Here is a 20,233-nt window from a genome sequence, read left to right as displayed (position 1 = left end):
AAACTCTTGCATATTATAAATCTTTAATCTTTTCTTCTGAAAGTCTCTAGAGGAAATGCCATCATATCACTTGGCATGCAGAATGGTCACAAAGAAGGGCTTCTTTTGTACATTCATTATTCCAAAATTAAGAAAAAATATACACAAACATGCAACATGTACTGTTCCCAACCTATGGAAAACACAAACCAAGGAGACAGCAGATTTTTAAGAGGTCATTGCCTAGTTCTTTGCCGCAGTCTGATGTTCTCTGCTTGCTTCACACTGGAAAAGACAGTTTTATGTAGTACAAAGATGCTGGGCAACTCTCCAATACTTTCAAACTTGTATCTTCACGGGTAGCTTTGCCTTTTGGGTTAAATTATTTGTAATCCCCAAAGCACTGCCAAATTCCATATTTTTCCTTAAAATGTGTGCTATAAAAAGCTGTATTCCCCTTGCATGCCCAATCCTATTTCTCTTTCCCCGTTATTATTCCTGAAATCACCCATGCCAGCAGGACAAGCTGACTGCAGGTAAGGGGATGAGTTATGTTTCTTTTCACCTTTTTCCCCTCTATCCGAAAGGTTCCAAAGTTTCCAGTTGTGCCAACTTTAAAAGTTGATTGCACAGATTCCATCTGCTCCTAAGGTAATGAAATTAAATAGTCTCTCTTTCTGGTAAGAGCTCCAGAAGAATACTTCTTTTACACTTGCTTTAAATGTTCAATTTTCTGTACCAATATAGGCTGCCAACTCTTTAAGCTCCCATGTATGTCCACAAACACATCAAGACAGCAGTACCATCCAAAACCACACACATATAACAGGCTACTTCGAATCTGAAAATCCAGGAGAAATACCAGGATATATAGCACAGGAGAAGAGTCCTGACTACTAAAGATTCTCCCTCATAAGCCTCCAGTCATAGCTGTGCAAGATTAAATTTAAGATGAATGGTTCATCTTTAATTCAGTGCATGGGGCGAGAATATAGTGCTCCCCAAGGCCCAGGCTCTTCTCTTCTTTCCAGGCACAGTGCTTAGGTGGAGTTTTCCAGACTCCTTGGAAGTAGGTGGGGCTGTGAGATCAAGTTCTGGCCAGTGGTATGTGAGTGGACATGACGACTGCCACTACCCCATCCGGCATTCTAAATCTTTCATTCTCTCTTGCAGTTCAGGAGGGATTTCAGAGGCCACTTGTTGAAGATAATGACACCATGAGACAGTAGGAGCCAGGGTCTCTGGCAGATTGCATGAAACCAGCCCCATGACGAAATCTCACCGAATGGTGACATGAACAAGAAACAAATCTTTATTGTACTAATCCACGGAGGCTTGAGGGTTGTATGTTACATCAGTTTGCATACCCTGATTAACACAGCTCCTTTTACTTTTCTCCCATCCCAGCCAAATATTTCAGGTTGCTGTGACAGCTTGCTGACAACATCTTATAAGGGGTGTCAGAACAGGAAGCTCCATTTTGCTAGCAAAACATTAAAATCCAAATACTGCCAGGAGGAGAGAGTCTTGCTAGTAAGGTTCCACCTAAATGGTTCCAAGTCAGGAGAGTCACTAAATGTTTTGAGAAACAAAAGGGAAAATCAATGTGTCTTCCCTGTGTATTCACATGGCACAGTATCACAGAGGGCTTGAGCAATCTGAGTGGGGACTTCACTGGTTGACTAACATTAGCATTCATGTCTTTTCAACAAGTGTTTGTAGTGTCATCAGTGTCATACATGCTACCTTCCTTCAAAAAACAAATCTGAGAAAGTCCAGGTCTTTGTCCTGGAACTTTCCCTCCACACAGAGTGGGATCTGCCTCATTGACTGTAAGCACCTGAGCTCTCTCTGAAATGGCCCCAGGAAGGGGTCAGCTATGTGTTGGGCAGACAGCTATTGCCTCTACCTTGGAAGACTGAGTGACTTGTTGAATTAATTACCTTTCCTTCTTTTGCAGCCACCCAGGAGCTGAAATACCATCATTTTTTGGTATTCTTCCTAGACGAGTCACCCTTTTATTTGGACTAATGTGCTGTCAAATGTTTCATAATTGATGAGAATTTTTTACAATGTTTTGGGTAGGCAGAAAACAAACTACTTGGTATGTTAAAACAAAGAAGCGTTGAGCATGAAAAATCTATGTTCAATCATGAAGACCACTGGCACATTCTGCTGATCACCTCATACTCGGGATAAAATGCCACCCTGAGGTTTGCCTCCTGGTTCCACAGATAATTTCTGTGACCTCAAAAAGTTGTTTTGACACACTGCTCCTCAAGGTATAATGATTGCAATAATTATGTTGGTGTGTGTTGAGGAACACTGCTGACTCACTTCTGCCTCTTTCCTCTACCTCAAGCTTTAAAACTGGCCTCTCCAACCAGAAGGGGCGTTCTCACTCCCTTATCAAGGCCATGACTTCCAACTCCCTTAAAACCCAAATTCAGACTTGATATAGAAAATGTGTGTATGAATTTTGAGTGCTTTTAAGAAGGTTTCTGAAATGCAGCTTGATTCTCTATGCTATCCCAGCAATTCTCTATTTTTTTCCTTCTTTCTCTCCTCCATTCTGATATTCTCTTGCTTCTTGTTCACTCCTCAAATCAACCATCATTTGTTTCATGTTGTTTCGTAACTTGTGGGCAAAGTGAAAACTCACCTTTAAAAAAGTATGCATGTGGGTCAGTTTATAACAAGAAAAAAAAAACTTGAAAAGGAGTAACTGAATTCAAAAGAAAACAGATTATATAAGTTGGTGGAAATCAGACTGGTATTCCTAATGGCGTATATGGTTTATTTAATGTTAGAAACAACATCAATTTGTTTAAACCTTAGAATTCTCCTACCCAAACATGAGAACTTTAAACACTGTTCTCTTCCAGGTATTTATTCTTTATATGCATATTTTTTTACCTAATTATAATCCCTGTGTATTTAATTTTATGTTTTTGCTATGAAAGTTTAGGGAAACATTGCTTAGGTCTTCTTCTTACTTCCTAGATGAGTTACCAGGTATTTTGGCAAACTTTTCCAGGGTCACACCTGTATGTCTGCTAACACTGGGCCTCCAGTTTTCTTATTGTTCCTAGCTGAAGAACCTTAACATCAGTGAGTTTTTGAGAAGACCTAGATAATACCAACCTCTAGGCATAGAACAGTAAGTTAAATAGGACATGTGTCTGTAGATTTACATATATTCTAGCTTTTAAAACTTAGAAAAAAAGTACTGAGAGGTATTGTGAATCACTTATGGAGGTTTAAGATACAAGTACACCTCTTCTAAAGGGTTCTGAGTCCTTAATATGCAAACTCCTCCAAACCTTGGCACTGAACGCATTGCAGAAGCAACATTCCTTTGGCATGTTAGGCATGTAAGGGACTTTTCAGAGCATCTTGTCTAACACTCTCGTGGTACACACAAGGAATTCGAAGCCAAGAAAGAATGCCGATTTCACTGTTGTGGGGACAGAGCTGGAGTAGCAAACCAGGTCTTATGGCTCCTAATTCAATGCTCTTTCCAATCCTGAAAGGAAAGAGAAACAAGGGGAAGGATAGGATTAAGAAAGAAAGAAAGAAAAAAAAGAGGTAGCAAAAAAGAAAGCAAAGTTGGAAGAAAGGGCAGAGTGTACAGGGAATAAAGAAGAAAAGGAAGGGAATGCATATGAGGTTGTCAAGCCTTTGCTTAAGGTTCCCAGAGTAAACCGGTCCTCTAAAATTAGTGTCTCAAGTTATATAGGGGCACCAGCTAAGTACTTAGCCTTTCTTGTCTGCTTAGATATGTTTCTAGAAAGAGAGGGCAATGTGGCAGGAGGATGGTCCCTAGAGTTGAGAGGATGGTGGCTCTACGTCTCTGCTCTTCAATGTCAATGAATGCAATGCATGCCTTTTATCTGCATTCTTGTTTGCTTTTTTCTTGATGGAGATTAAAGGATAGATGAACAGGTGAAATATTCATAACTCACCAATGTTCCTCAAATGCCCTCTCAATATTTATTAGACTTCTATTGCCCTTGAGATATCACCAAAAAATGCTAAATATGCATTAGTGATATAGAGAAATGCAACCTCCTGCATTCATGGAAAGGTCCAGGAAGAATGTGTAACTGGTTCAAAGTGGCCTAGCTAAGAAGAATGTATCAACGATCTGATGTGGTGTCACAAAACACCCAAACATGTAGTGGATGAAGTAGCCTCCAAAAATGGCTGCTATCAGCTCTTTTATTCCTGGACATACACAGTACCTCTCAAGTCAGAAGGCAGAGTCTGTTTCCCCTCCTCTTGAATCTGATTGGTCTTGGCCAATAGAATGGCTCTGGCCAATAGAATGAAGCAGAAATAACATTCTAGAACTTACAGACTCAACTCATAAGAGAATTGGCAGTTTCTATTCCTCCGTCTTGAAAGTGAGATGCCATAGAGGATGTCTAACCACCTTGCTGGGAGGAAGCCCAAGCCAGGTACATGGACAGAGGTCATCTGGAGGAGAATTGAGGTGTCTGATATGTGAATGAGGCCTTTTTGAACCTTCCAACTCAGCTCAGCTGCCAGTGGCCAGCTGAATGCAGTCAAATAAGTGACCCAGGCCAGGCACAGCAGCTGATACCTATAATCCCGGCACAGCAGCTGATACCTATAATCCGGCACTTTGGGAGGTCAAGGTGGGAGGGTTGCTTGAGCCTAGGCATTTGAGTCCACACCTGGAAACACAGTTTGAGACCTTATCTTCACACACACACACACACACACACACACACACACACACACACACGAAAAAGAAAAGAAAAAAAAATTAGCCAGGCATGGTGGTGCATGCCTGTGGTCACAGCTGTTTGGGAGGCTGAGGTGGGAGGATTGAGTCTAGGAGATCAAGGCTTCAGTAAACTTGCACTCCAGCCTGTTCCAGCCGGTGTGACAGAGCAAGCAGGCAAACAACAACAAAACATGAACAAACAAAAAACCATGAGTGACCTTAGGCAATGCTCAGCTAGGTTTAGTTGACCCACTGAATGAGGAAAAATAGTAAATGGGTGATTTTGGCAACTAAGTTTTGGGATCATTTGTTAAGCAGCAATCAATAACTGAAACAGTGGCTTAAACCAGTAACCATGTGTTGTTTCTCATGAATCTATGAGTTGGGAGGGTGGTTCTGGCGATCTGGACCAAGCCTAGCCAACCTCATTCGGACTTGCTTGTGTCTCTGCAGTCAAATGAGGGCTGACTGGTCAAGGATGCCTCCGCTGTTATGACTCAGCTCTGCTCTACGGGGTCTTTCATCTTACCAGCAGGCTTATTCTGGTAATGTCAGAATTCCAAGACTGGAAACAGAAATGCGTAAACATTTTTCCAGTATTCATTTACATCAAGTTTGCTATTGTCTTGTTGGTCAAAGTAAATCATACAGTTGAGCCCAGAATAGGAGGGGATTAAGAAGTTAGAAGGAAAGACCCTGGATAAAAAAGGAGGTAATTTATTGGGGGCCACTAACACTATCAAATGTACTGCAAGGAACTCATGAATGTTTCTCATAGTTAGAGGAGTATTAAATAGCATTACTAAGGTTTTGGACTGAGGCCAGGAATCAACTGGAAAAATTACATTTAAAATTAAGCAAAATAATTAGATGAACATTTTCTGATTTTTAAATAGGTTTCCAAGATTTTCTGGCCAAGTCACTATTCTAGTGATATTGATGTTGTTGTATTCTTTCCAATACAGGATGACTTTCCCAAATTCCTATTGATAGAGTTAAAGGTAGAATAGGAAGAAAAACCAGGTCTCACACTACATACATGGCCACTCATTCCATTAATCAATTCACAGTAATAATGCAATCTTAAGGTTTTTGGTAGAGTTCCTTAAAATTCTGCTTCATAAAGTTAGCTCTCTAAATAACCAGTGGGCACCTCTGCTTTGAGACTTCTCTCTGGAAACCTAAGCTGTTTGCATTTGGGCTTTGTAGAAGTGGCTCTCAATACCAGGCTCATTAAAGGGAAAAGGTTCATGTGTATGGACACATGTATTTGGGCATTTATATGTAATGTGTGATCACTTTTGATCCACTGTGATTTCATTTAAGTCTGTTTTTTAACTGTCTTCATCTCTGCTGCATTACCAGAAACTGACATTGCACTTTCACTTACCACCACCTCCCTGGGAAGCAAACTCATTTTCTACCCTGGATTCCAGAGCTCGAGTCTCAGAGGCAGGAAAGGAGAGACTGGGAGTACCCTTCCCAGATCCCACACTGGCCCGCTAGTTACAGCGGTATGGTGCTGCCCCCTATACAGTGATTCCTACCAGTAAGATGAACGGTTCTTTGATCTGTTCCTGTGTCCTCCACCACTGGTCTATCCACCCCATCTTGAACTTTGTTAATACAATGTTTCTGCTAGTTACTGTTCACGGACTGAGAGTCCGCGAAACCGTATTCTGGTCCTTGGGTTTTAATGTTTTGAGACCTTAGTTTCTTCATCTGTAAAGTGAGCAAGCTGGACAAGATGTATGTTCCTCCTGCTCTGAGCTGTGAAGCGTCTAGGATGCCAGGAGAAAACCAGACCCAAGTCACAGGGTTCTAAACAAACGATACCTTAAATCTGTCAGTAATGGCCAGCCACATCTGGAAGAAGCAGGCTGGGAAAACAGCTGAAGAATAAAGATATTTGTTTTGTCAATTACGCCTCAGTGAAACTGGAAAAAAAAAAGATACTTCCATTATGAAGAAATTATTGCACTTGATTCAAGGCTTATATTAAACAATAACAGACTCACTCAAGGTGGCGGGGAGAGAGATACAAACAGATTACAAAGCTGAAAAGAGGTTTTCATTTGCAGAGAACTAAGCAAGTATCCTTCAAACAGAAATTGGCTGACCAAGTCAGAGGTATCTGAATATAAGGATCACGAAATGTTCCCCAGACAGAATGCAGCCCACGTTTTCCACCGTTGTTGTTTTGGTAAAGAAGGAGAAAGTGGAAGGAAGTGATGAGGCTGAGAAATGCCATTTGCTTCCATCCAGCCGGGAAGGATCCGCTACCTTTTGGTTCCTATTAAGTGAATTTAGGTTTAGCTTCCACGATAGCATTTTTCCAAAGGAGTCCTTTAGATCTGGCCTTTACCCTCTTCGCAGCTAGACTGACATTAGGTGACACTGCAAGTGCCCCCAGCCCACTCAGCGGGATCAGTAGGAACTGCTCCTCGCCCCCCACCCAGCGCTTTCCCATGACATCCCCCAGCTTCTCTCTCCTAGGTCCCCTCGCCAGCCTATCCCTACCTATTGGGTAGGTCTTACTAGGAACACCTGCTCTACTTGGAAGGGGAGCAACCGACGCCTTGGAATCCTAGCCTGTCCCTTCCTGGTGAAGGGGGCGCCTGCGCTTAAGTGCCGGCTTCACTGCCTCAGGCAGAGTCCAGCAGGTGGGCGACCTGGCGTAGCTGAGTTCAGTGGCCTGGGGAAAAGGGACGTCTTATCCCCAATACAGCCGGGTTTCGCAAGGCTTTAAGACGCTGAGAATAGCCGGGAACCCCTGGGATAGCCCTGGAGTCTTGGAGGCACCCGTCAATTCCAGGGGCCCACTCCAACCCCGCTCTCAGTCTGTGCCAGCGGCGGCGGGACAGGAACCCGGTCCCCACGCACCGACTGGGACGCCCATCCCACTGCGGCTGAGGCTCGAGCCGCCGCCGCTGCCGGTGCAGCAAACCCGTCTGGCTTCCCCGCAGGGCGTGTGGGGATGGGGCAAGTGGGTGGAGAGAAAAGGGGAAGAGCTTGGGCGGCCGGCGGGCGGGGCCTGCAGCCTCCCCAGCCGCGGCAGCCGCCGCGCAGCCGGCTCTTTCTGCGCCCTGCTCCGACTCCGGCGCGCACCGCGCGGGGACCCGCGTCCGAGCCTGGGGGACGCCGCCGCTGCTCCCCTCGGCCCCAGGTCTCCGGACGCGCAGTGGCGAGGCTGCGCGGGCCGTGGAGCCCCTCGGAGCTGCTGAGCTTTGGCGGCCGCTCTCTGCTCCGTCTGGCCGGAGGACCTGCGGGGAAGGAAGGGGAAAGCGGGGACACACACACACTCGCCGCGGCGCGCGCGCATTGCACACTCGCAGCCGCGCGCCCCCGCCGAGGCGCGTCCAGAGCGAGTTTGGCCCGGCGGCTCCGGCCCCGGCACCTGCCCGGCCCCCGTGCTGCCCCCGGCCCCGCCCGCCGCCCCCTCCGCCCCGCAGCGCCTCCCGCCCCTCGCCTGCACTGCTCTCCCTTCGCCGAGGGGAAGCGACAACGTCCCGATAAGTTGCAGACTGTGGCGCAACTGGTCTCGGTAGCGGAGGCACCCGAATGCTGCCCGGGTGAGGTAAGTTTGCTGCGCGTCCCCGACCCCTTACCACTAGACCCTCCTGAGGGGCTCGCGCTTCCGGGCTCTGCATCTCGGCTGAAACCCGGCGGTCTCTACGCTTCCACTTTGCCTGTCTGCGTTGTGCTGGGGGTGACGTGGAGAGGGCGCCCGTGGCCACCGAAGCGGGACCTTGGTTCCGCGGGGGCCCCAGCTGCGCGCTCCCATCGTGCAACCACCCGCTCGTCACCCGGATCCCCGGGGCCGCAGTGACACTCAGAGATCACTCAGGGTTCACTTAAACAGGAGCCTCCTCCCCGTTTCAGCGGAACCTGCAGAGTTTGGCAGTGGAAGGAAAGGTCTCTCCCACCCTCACCTGGTACGAAACAGAGGTGAACTTGTTAGGCGCCCCTGGTATCTCCAGAGGGGCTTGCGAGTCGGTGTTCTGCCCATTTTTGGCGCTGGAGCCGGATTGAACAGGTGCGGTATGGTTCCAGTCTAAATGCAGCAACAGACTTCTGTGTTTCCCAGGCATTTTCTCCCAGCCTGGTCAACGTGACCAGGGGCAGGGGCTTCACCATCTGGGGCAGGGGCTGGGAGTGTGGGGGCACTGGGGAGGGAGAATGCCTGGGTCTGATTTGCTATGCCGGTGCCAGGAGTCGCCAGAACAGAAGACAACAAATGTCTGCTTATCTCGCATCTATGCAGATGAGCATGTTGTCATTTCTTATCCCCCCTTCAACCCCCAACTGCTTGTGTCTGGTGCCCAGCGTGGTTGAGTAGAAACCTGTTCCAGAGAAGTTGTTTGGGTAGGTTGGTGAATTCTTTTCATCGAATCTACTGAAATCAGGGCTCCGAAAAGGCAGTGCTAGTTACTCTGATGCTTTTTTAAAGGGAGCGAGTTGCAGACCAAAAATGACACCCACTACCACTACCTCTCTTGACATTCTTAGATGCAGGAGGCCCCAGCTCTAAGGCGAATGCTCCTTAAGAGATCGATAGGTCCTCAGAATGTGCTAATCTCGTGCAAGGAAGAAGTGCCTCTATGTCAGTACTTCTGAGTCTCGGTTTGGGGAACCCCTTTTGTCCTTCTAATAAAGCACATCCAGCCAGAGACTTCTCCCCTGTTCTGTGAAGAGACCAAAGCGTTTTGCTACTGTTAGAGTGCAGAAAACTGAAAGGGTTGGTTTCATTAGCAGTCTGATGAGATGAAGTAGGATAGTGTTCATGGAAGCGTTTGCTAGAGCATTCCCACCTGAAAGGAGACTCTGGAATAAAAACCTTAATTGGCCACGTGTAAGCCAGTGGGAGGTTTAGTGAGTTTCAGGTGTGATCTCTGAGCAGAGGGAAAAGGTGGGTTCTGATATGAAAGGTGGGCCATATCAGAGGCTTATGAGGACTGATGAGAAAGCTGGAGTTTGAAACTGATATATGATGACATCTTACCTGAGAAGGAAAACTGTAAAGCACTGAATGATAGAACCATGTTACATTTTTGTCCATGTTAAGGCTAGAGAGATTTAATAATAACACCTTACATTTGCATCCGTGTCTTGCAATTTGTAAATTCTTTTGAGTGTTCTCACCTAATTCCAAACCTTTCTGAGGGAGGCAGGGCAAAGATTATTTACCACGTATACCCAGAAAGAACGTGAGGCGCACAGATCAGAGATTTATCAAGGTAACAAGGGCTGGTATTAGAATTGCAGTTAGGTTTTCTGTCATAACTAGGTGCCTCTTCTGTACTTATATAAGGTGTGTGTGTGTGTGTGTTTTTTTTTTAACGGCAGAGTTCTGCATTTATTGTGGTCTGCATAGTCTCACTGTAAATTACTCTTTACATTTTACAGAGGAGGAAACTGAGGTTTAGACAAGCAGCTGGAGTTTTCTATGGTTTCACATCTAATTTAGTGGCATTTATAAGGCTAGAACTTGGGTCTTCTGATGTCCAGTCCATTTCTTTGTGCATCATTTAACTTCTGATAGCAATGAGGACACATCATGGAAACTGCAATACATGAGGGACTGTTAAGCATGCCCCCAGTGACCTGGGTTCTAGTTCTGGGGACTACATTTGGCTGTATGATCTGGGCCAAATCATATCACTTCCAAGTCTCAAGTGTCTCACATATTAAAACAACTTTCTAACTTTAGCATTCTGCAGTGTTTACCAATGTGTTTGTAATCCAATGTTGTTATTTTCTCTAGGGGAAAGAAAGCTTTTTACTCTGTATCAACTAAGAGACCTAGCTAATTACTCTTTCACCTTTAGTTTATCCCTTCCCTCCTTTACTGCATACCAGCTAATTTTTGTGTTTTTTGTAGACATGGGGTTTCACCATGTTGCCTAGGCTGGTCTGTAAGTCCTAGATTCAAGCAATCCACATTCAGCGGCTTCCCAAAGTGCTGGGGTTATAGGTGTGAGCCCCTGCGCTCAGCGAAAAATGTTTTTATCTATTCATTATGATTCTTTTGGCTTATATAGATCACCAGACTCAGAAATAATACTTTGCTCCAATTCATTCTTTCTTTCTTATCCAAAAGAATGAAATTTAACAAGTGTGTTTTAGCTTAGCATCTACAGTATATTGTTTAGTATTACTGTTTGACTTGAAAATATTCTGAGGGGCTGAAGTACTGTAAGGTAGCTGTCAGGGTTTACTTGAATATTCTGACTGTAAGCTCACAACCTTTTTTTTTTTTTTTTTTTTTTTTTTTTTTTTTTTTTTAGCTTTATGGTTTGCACAAAGTAAGTACTCAATAAGTAGCTGTTGAATTAATGAAGAAGGTGAATGAAGTTGTTCCTAAGGAAAACATATGCTGTAAAAATAGAAAGCATCTTGTCACATAAATTCCCAACACATAAGATAATTTACCTACAGGCATGTGCCTCCTGAAGCTGGCAGGTATAGAGCCCATTGTTGCTCTCTTTTCTGAATGCATCATATAGGGAAGAGCTTTTCTTTCTCCCTGTAGATAATAGACTCATGTCATCTGTGTTATGCTTTTTTGTTTGCCCCGACCCCTTAGTAGTATAACTGCTAAAATGTACATTCCTGGAAATTGACTTGTCCCATTTTATGAAAGGGTATGTCTTGAGGTGGAGAAACCATTCTGTTTTTAAAATAGGGTATTGAGTAAATTTTAGGAGATGCTAATACTGGCTTGTGGTTTCAGAGGGGGAACCTAATTAACAAAACCAATCTAGTTTCTGTTCCTTTTAACAGTCTTCTCTTTCTACTCCTCCTTTTCATATACAGACAAGTAGTGTTTTTATGTTTGGAAGAATGAATAAAGAATATAGCTATCTTAAATGGTATTAATGGATCTGCAGTTTATATTGGGGATTGATGTATATTTCCTTCTGATGAAGAATTTAAATACTAATTAGTTTAGAAACACCTTTTATGGGTAAGAAAACGAAAACTTAGCTGAATTGACTTGCTTATGGTCACACAGATGATAGCACGAGGTCCAAGACCAATGTGGAATTATTAAGAAGGTTCGTATTCAAGTTTGTCCCAGGAGTTCTATGGTGAAGGTACAGTTTTGACTTTTAGAAATCATAGAGATTAACAGAAAACTTCTGTTTACTATCATTATAAGAGAGAGTTAGTACATTTGCAAATAGTTTAGCATTTATATGTTTAAGTTTTCTTGCCCAAGCAGATGCCATTAAAAAGAGACAAGCTCTCACTCTGTTGCCCAGCCTGGAGTGCAGTGGCGCTGTCATGGCTTACTGCAGCCTCAGCCTTCCCAGGCTTAGGTGATCCTCCCACCTCAGCTTCCTGAGTAGCTGGGATGATAGGCATGCACTACCATGCCCTGCTAATTTTCGTATTTTTGTAGAGACAGGGTTTTGCCATGTTGCCTAAGCTGATCTGTAAGTCCTAGATTCAAGCAATCACACACGGTCAGCTTCCCAAAGTGCAGGGATTACAGGTGTGAGGCCCTGCGCTCTGCCAAAAATGTTTGTTTTTATCCATTCACTATGATTCTTTTGGCTTATATACATCACCAGACTCAGAAGAAATACTTTGCTCTAATCAGTGTGGGAGAGAGGAAACTGTCTGAATAGAAACCAAAGGCCTGTAATCCCATGGGAGGCCAAGGTGGGAGAATCACTTGAGCCCAGGAGTTTGAGACCAGCCTGGGCAGCATAGCAAGACCCTGTCTATACAAAAAATAAAAAATGAGCTGGGCATGGTGGCACGTGCTTGGGGTCCCAGCTACTTGGGAGCCTGAAGTGAGAGGATCACTAGAGCCCAGGAGTTTGAGGTTGCAGTGAGCTGTGGTCACAGCACTGTACTCTAGCCTGGGTGACACAGTGAGGCCTTGTCTCAGAAAAGAAAGGAAAAGAAACACAAATGTATGCTGGTGTTCTCAACTTTTCTTCCTGGTAAATAAAGCCAAAGGTAGCCCTGTCTTACAGCTGGTAACGTCATAAATATGTATACATTGTATTTGCATTTACATTTTGCTTGTGCTTCTGTTAGATGGTGAGTCAGAAAATTTAATATCCTGGAAAAATATTTTTTTCACCTATGGCCAGAACCTTCAGTAGATTCTGTAAAACATCAAGTCCTAAATGTATTTGCTGCTGAAACGTGTTCTCTTTGTATCAAGTGCATTAATGGGAGTTGGAAGGAGTCCTTCAGTTTTTTTTTAGAAGCTGGCCAGTTAGAACCGTACATTATGTAGCTCCACTGTTCATTAGTGGTTTTATCAATGGAGCAGGATGTGTTATTTTCTGCTGAGTGCCAGGGAAACCGGGGAGGAGGAAACCTAGTCTTTTGTTTTATTTTTTTTTATTTTTTTCTTTTTAAAAATCAACTTTAAACTTAATTTGTTGATGAAATTTTTGTGGTACTGTGTAGAAAACAGTCAGCTGCTTTTGAGAGAGAATCGTGTGCAGTCAGGTTCCTTTTAATATGTAAGATTAGGTCAGAAAAAACAGGCTTGTTTTGTCCATTTTATTCTCAATTGTATCTACTTCTGTATCACTTCATCAGAGGGTATATAAAGGAGATGATCACAGGAAAACAGAGGAATCCTGCCCAAACTAGATCACTCTCAGGAAGATTTGAAACAGTGACTGGGACAAGGTCGCATGTTCAGTAAGCTGACAGTGCCTTGGTATTATCATTTTAAGTTAAACTAGCACTGGAATGATCAACAGGAAGTGTGTCGTCTTGTAGCGAGTCATCTGTATAGTTTACGGGACTCAACAAACAATGAGTATGTAGTATGTTTTGGATAATTTATCTAGTGGATGCACAGTAGGTTTTTGAGATTTGTTTCCTCTAATATTTTTAGAAAATCAGTTGTGAAATTGCAATGAAATATGAAGGATTGAATGTTTGGTATTGCTCTCATTTTAAAAATGGGTGTGTATGTCTTTCAGTGGAAGTTCAGGCAAGGGTTGGAATTGCAAGTACTAGGGGCCCAGGGAGTATAATTATCTTGAATTGGAACTAAAGTTCAGACAGGACTGTAGAAAGTTCATTCAGTTTGTAAGAGAAAAGGTGATATTTAAGCCTTCACCATTCAGTCATGCTGAGCAAGGGGTTTTTGAGGGGAGGATAAAGTTAGAGCTAGCCATAAAAATGTGCTTTCCTTGCTTCATAGACAGACTTAAGACATCCAGTGGATTCAATACGTTGGACAGTGGATTTTTACTTTATTATACACCTTTTGCTTTCTTTTTTTTAAACCATGCCCATCATTGTGCTCTCTGGATCACTTGATCATATGTTTGGTAATAAAGAAACAAAATAGCAACAACAACTGAAAAGCAATGCAACAACCTCCTTGAGGGAGTAGTAAGCACATCATAGGTGTTCAGCAAATATTTGTCAATGGCAAGGTTAAGCATCATGTTTTATTTATATTTGTATTCTTGGAACTTAGCACTGTGTCTAGCAGATGGTGAGGATTTAATAAATGTGTACTGAACAATTTATCCAAATGAATATCACTCTTCAAAATCTTGGGATGTTCCATAATTAATCTAGTGATTCTATTATTTTTCAAACCACTTTAGAAATATTAGGCAGTCTGATAGATACTAATGTTGATAGTTTATAATGGTCCTTTTTTAAAATCATAAATGGGATTTATTCACCAGACTCCAATTTTTGAAACCAAAATGCCTAGGAATGATTTTGTACTATTTCTGTCTTTAGGAGGAAAATAATATTAAATATGTTCTGTTTTTCTCCGAAAGTATTCAATAAGCATATTTTCCAAATACCCAGAGTGGCTTCATAGTTAGTGTGGCTCAGGGTACAGGCAAGAATGGACTTTAAGCTTTTCTAAGTTAATCAGCTTAAATATCACCTTCTCCTGGGGCCTTTTCTGTTCTTTCAACCTAAAGGAGACCTTCTCCATAGGTTTTGTCCACTTGTCCTCAGGGATATGGATATAGTTTGGATGTTTGTCCACTCCAGATTTCATGTCGAAATGTGATTCCCAATGCTAGCGGTGGGGGCCTGATGGGTTTGTATCATACAGATGGATGTGTCATGAATGACTTAGTATCCTCCCGGTAGTAATGAGTGAGTTCTTGCTCTGTCAGTTCACATGAGATCTGGTTGTTTCAAAGTGTGTGGCATCTTTTACCCCCACCTTGCTCCATCTCTTGCCATATGAAACCCAGACTCTGCCTTCACCTTCTGCTGTGACTGTAAGCTTCCTGGGGCCCTCCCTCACCAGAGGCAGATGCTGGCACTGTGCCTCATGTATAGCCTGCAGAACTGTGAGCCAAAATAAAACCTCTTTGTTTCATGAATTACAGAGCCTTAGGTATTCGTTTATGGTAGTGCAAAAGCAGATTAACACAGATATTTATCCATTTATGTATTTCACTTGTTTTCCTGTCACCTGTGCCTAAACTCACATTCAACTCAAGATTATAAACTCCTTGAGGGCAGAAGCCATGGTACATTAACGCTTTTTCTAGTGTTTGACACATAGTAGGTCCTCAGTAAATACTTAAATGAATACATGAATAAGCCCCATTCATCCTGTGAAGATGAAGTGGGCTGTCATTTAGGTTACGCAAGTTGAATCAGACTGTGAGGACAGTGCTTATGTGTTAGCTGTGACAGCTCCTTACAAGGATGACTGAACCCTTCAGGATGAGAAAACACTTGTTTAGATGATAAATTCTGGCATGATTATGAAGAAAACATTGTCTCTATTTAAAGACTGATTTCTTTCATTTACTCAGAAAGAAATAGTAGTGAACAAACAAGTGGAAATTATCAAGCACAAAACAGAACGTTCCCACACTGTTAAAAATGGGCTCTAAATGTACCTTCATCATAAACATATTCATTCCTAATTAAGACACTTTGGTGTTCATATACAAGGCAATTCCTATCATGCCTCACATAAAGTTGGTATTTGAGCTGGTATGTATTTGAACAGTAGCTACATCAAGAGTCCCAGTACCATGGAAGAAGCCAGGGTATGACTCTCAATGTGTGGTCCTTAGACCAACAGAATCATCACTACCTGAGAATTTGTTACAAATGCAGATGAGGCTGGGTGCAGTGGCTCATGCCTGTAATCCCAGCACTTTGGGAGGCTGAGGAGGGTGGATCCCCTGATATCAGGAGTTCAAGACCAGCCTGGCCAACATGGTGAAACCCTATCTCTACTAAAAATACAAAAATTAGCTGGGCATGGTGATGGGCACCTGTAATTTCAGCTACTTGGGAGGCTGAAGCAGGAGAGTCGCTTGAACCCGGGAGACGGAGTGAGCCGAGATCGTGCTATTGCACTCCAGCCTGGGTGACAAGAGCAAAACTCTATCTAAAAAAAAAAAGAGAGGCCGGGCGTGGTGGCTGAAGCCTGTAATCCCAGCACTTTGGGAGGCCGAGGCGGGTGGATCACGAGGTCGAGAGATCAAGACCATCCTGGTCAACATGGTGAAACCCTGTCTCTACTAAAAATACAAAAATTAGCTGGGCATGGTGGCACACGCCTGTAGTCCCAGCTACTCAGGAGGCTGAGGCAGGAGAATTGCTTGAACCCAGGAGGCAGAGATTGCGGTGAGCCGAGATCGCGCCATTGCACTCCAGCCTGGGTAACAAGAGCGAAACTCCGTCTCAAAAAAAAAAAAGAGAGAGCGAGAGAGAAGAAATGCAGATGAACTCTAGGGATGGACGACAAGCCTTCAAGTGATTCTGATGTACACCCAATATTGCCAGTAAATGGTAAATCTGTTGTTCCAAGTATAAGCCTCCTGAGTGTTCAGTATTCCTAGGTAAATCCAGGGCGTGTTGAGGGAGTGCTATCTGCCTGCTGCTTCAGAAATACGGGGGGAGAAATGAAAAATTATCCCTCTGCCAGTCTTGGCTTTTCTCAGAACTGTGTGGATCACAAGAGAGTAGTCTTGTGAATAGATCGTGTATCTAGGACTTTAGAGAGAATATAAAAAGGTTTTGGCCGGGCCTGGTGGCTCACGCCTGTAATCCAAGCACTTTGGAGGCCAAGGTGGGTGGATCACCTGAGGTCGAGAGTTCAAGATCAGCCTGACGAACATGATGAAACCCCGTCTTATAAAAAAAAAAAAAAAAAAAAAAAAAAAAAAAAGCTTTTGGTAGTTATAGAGCCTGCCAAGTGATGGGTATTATGGGGTGTACAGAAAGTATTAATATAAACATAGTCTTGACTGTCAAGGAGGCTGACTGTGCTGAGAGCTTACTCTGTTCCAGGCACTTCTCAAGTGCTGTCTCTTAGCACTTTTGCCTACGAGGAGGGCTGCAGCATTTCTTCATTGAAGAGAAGGAAATGGAAACCTAGTCAAGTTAGTAGTAACTTATACAGGAGCACAGAACCAGTAAGGGGTGGCATGAAGGTTCTAGCCCTGGATTTTCTGACTGTGAAGCTCATACTCTTTCTCTATTTCATGATGTAGCATCTTAAAGCAGAGTTTTGAAGTAAGAGTTTTAAAAAGGAGAACATACGTGAATCTAAAATGCATATCTCCAAACTCTTTCTCTGAACTCTAGATTACATAATTCACATTACACTTGGATATTCCAAAGGCACCTCAAATTCTATGTGTTCAAAGCCAGACTCATGATCTTTTTTCTCCACATCTGATACTCCAGCGAGGTTCCCAGCTCTGTGGTGGGTACCAGTAGTCACCAAGCAGCACAAACGGAAACTTGGGAGCCATCCTTGGCTCCACCCTTTTCACACACTGCATCTAAACCATCAGCAATGTCTATTAATTTTGCTTCCTGAATATCTCCCCATTCCATCTGTTTCTCAGCATTTGTGTGGATTCTATCCTTGCCCAACTTCTTGTCCCTCTGCCAGACTCAGCCAGAACCTCACTGGTTTCCTGAGTCCACTCTGGTTCTCCTGGAATCCATTATCTATATTGTAGCCAGGGCACTTGTGATGGTTGGAGGGCACCTGAGGCTATGCTGGCCAAATCTCCACCTCCTGCACCCAGTGAAGCCCTCACGGAAGCAGACAAAACTGGCCCCAGGGTTCTCCACCTCAGTGGCCTTTTGAGCTCTTGCACAGCCTCTGGGGACTTGTTTTTCCAAGTAGTTTTCTATCCTGATTTTTGCTCTCCTGGAGTCCAGTCAGACACAAGCCATAACTATAGTCAACTGGTTTTAAAGGAGCAAGATGGAAACTCCAGTGTAGCCATAGGGACTTACCCAACCCTATCCCAAATACTGAGTTCTCTGGCAATCTCTGAAGTGCACTCTACTCCAACAAGGAAACTTGTTGGACTGCTCCACTTCCACAGTTGCTACTCCACTGGGCCTGAGTTCCCCCAGGACCCTGCAACATCACATTTGTGGCCACCATAGCAGAGAAATGTACCAACTATGGTCTAGAAATAAAATCTAAGCTTCTTCCAAAAGGTGCCTGTCTCTGACTCTTGACTGTGGCTTATCCTGGCATCTTTGAGGAAAAGGCCTGGGTTGCTTTGCATAACTGGCAGGAGAGATAAAGAAACATGACTTGAAATCATTCTCTGTGTATTTCCTCAAAAGAGGAACCAGTTGACATAGGTGCAGGAACACTCCCTGACTTAGGGGTGGGGCTTGAGGCTGGGGGTGCTGGAGGGAGAGAAACACAGGGATCTGCCCCAGACTCCTAATAGCCTCCCTTTGTGCCTGGAATGAAGATCTGGGTCATTGACGTGGTTCCAGTGCTCTGCACAGTCCTGGTCCTGCTGCCATTCCAGCCTCGGATCCACCACTCTGCCCCTCGCTGTTTGCCACCAGCCACGCTGTGCACCTACCAGCTCCACACCCTCTGTGCAACAGCCTTGTTGCACCCTGTGGAGTGTTCTCAGCATTGGCTGACCAGGCTTCAGGTCAGTCCTAAGGTTGCTTTTGAAAGGAGGCCTTGGCCACTATCCCCAGTCTAGGGTAGGACCAGTAATTCGCTCTCCATCGGGCTTCAATAATGTCAGCACATGTAAAATTGTCTTCAGTAAATAAGCAAATGAATACCAATACTTTTACCTTAAAATCCTTTTTGTGAATTTCCAGTAAAGAAAGGAAATGCATAGAGATCATGAATGAACCACTTCATATATGCCGACCCTGCCCAAGGACTTTCTTCAACTTCCATTACCACTGCCTAATTTCACAGCTGTCATGATCCACATTTCTCTAATGATAGCTGCAGGTGTTATCCTGAAGGAAAGTTGCCCCAGAGGCATCATATAAAATATTTCTAGAAAGATACCTGAGATATTAGTGTCTTTGTTTGCCTCTGGGGAGGTGAATTGGCTAGCTGGGAGGGGAATTTTCATCCCATACCTATTTGTACCTCTGAATTTGGATGCATATGTGTAGATTACTTATTCCAAAAATTAAAATTGTATAAGTAAAAGGAGGGAAAGCATAGCAAGAGATGTGGAGGAATGGGAATGATTATTTAGAGAAAAGAAGATAGACATGCTGTTGAAAGGGGGTTGTCCTAAAAAGAATTCTTGTCTTCAAGGATACACCCAGTTACATCTGACTTGCTCTGCACATCTATGGAGAATTATATGGCTTCTTAAAAGGATTGCCGTACTGTATAACTTGACTTAAGGAGGTTTTCATGATCCCTCCCATCACAGAATATAACATTTAATCTAAATATACAGGTGGACAGAACCTAATTATTTAAGAGTGAAGGAGTTGTTAAAGAAGGAGTTAGTTGGAGGAGGCTAAAGCATTCTCCTGGAAGACATACAAGTGCCCAAGAAACGTGAAAAAATGCTCATCATCACTAATCACCAGAGAAGTGCAAATCAAAGCCACAATGAGATACTATCTCACACCAGTCAGAATAGCTATGAGTAAAAAGTCAAAAAAATAACAGAGGGTAGCAAGGTTAAGAGAAGAGGGAGTGCTAATGTGCAATTGGTAGGTTTGCAAATTAGTTTAGCCACTGTGGAAAAGTTTGGATATTTCTCAAAGAACTAAAAATAGAATTATCATTCAACTCAGCAATCCCATTACTGGATATATAGCGAAAGGAAAATAAATTGTTCTATCAACAAGACACCTGCACTTACACGTTCATTGCAGCACTGTTCATAATAGCAAAGACAAGGAATCAACCTGTGTGCCCATGAATGATGGATTGGATGAAGAAAATGTGGTATATATACACCATGGAATATTATGCAGCCATAAGGAAGAATAAAATCCTGTTCTTTGTGACAACATGGATGTACCTGGAGGCCATGCCATTGTCCTAAGCAAATTAACACAGAAACAACAACCAAATACCACATGTTCTCACTTATAAGTGTGAGATAACTATTGGGTACACATGGCCATAAAGTTGGGAACAGTAGATTCTGGGGACTCCAAAGGGAGACAGGGAAGGAGGGAGGTAAGGGTTGAAAAACTACCTATCAGGTACTATGTTCACTATTTGAGTGATAGGTTCAATTAAAGCCCAAT

At 43.5% G+C, this 20,233-nt stretch overlaps 1 protein-coding gene and 1 long non-coding RNA gene across 4 annotated transcripts in view; one reads left to right on the top strand and one right to left on the bottom strand.

Annotated features, from left to right (window-relative positions):
* Window positions 1–20,233, top strand: part of PIP5K1B (phosphatidylinositol-4-phosphate 5-kinase type 1 beta) — a 488,372-nt gene that overhangs the window by 155,679 nt on the left and 312,460 nt on the right. Inside the window, exon 1 of one of the 3 annotated variants that reach the window (XM_010346143.3) lies at window positions 7,788–8,309. The exons of 1 other annotated variant lie outside the window; for it this stretch is intronic. The gene's annotated coding sequence lies outside the window, so the exon portion shown is untranslated. Of the gene's footprint in view, window positions 1–7,787; window positions 8,310–8,329; window positions 8,769–20,233 lie in introns of those variants that run through there. One more of the 3 variants, XM_074394718.1, reaches the window with a different exon arrangement.
* LOC141583713 (uncharacterized) lies at window positions 2,492–7,652 on the bottom strand. Its single transcript, XR_012516566.1, has 2 exons — window positions 6,569–7,652; window positions 2,492–3,505 (listed from the first exon to the last, which is right to left on the bottom strand). It is a non-coding gene; the product is annotated as an uncharacterized LOC141583713 (long non-coding RNA).

Source organism: Saimiri boliviensis, chromosome 2 (assembly GCF_048565385.1).
Source record: "Saimiri boliviensis isolate mSaiBol1 chromosome 2, mSaiBol1.pri, whole genome shotgun sequence".
In the NCBI taxonomy this organism is placed as follows: domain Eukaryota; kingdom Metazoa; phylum Chordata; class Mammalia; order Primates; family Cebidae; genus Saimiri; species Saimiri boliviensis.
The sequence above is the reverse complement of the archived record's forward strand: the minus strand, read 5'-3'. Positions and strand labels throughout refer to the sequence as shown.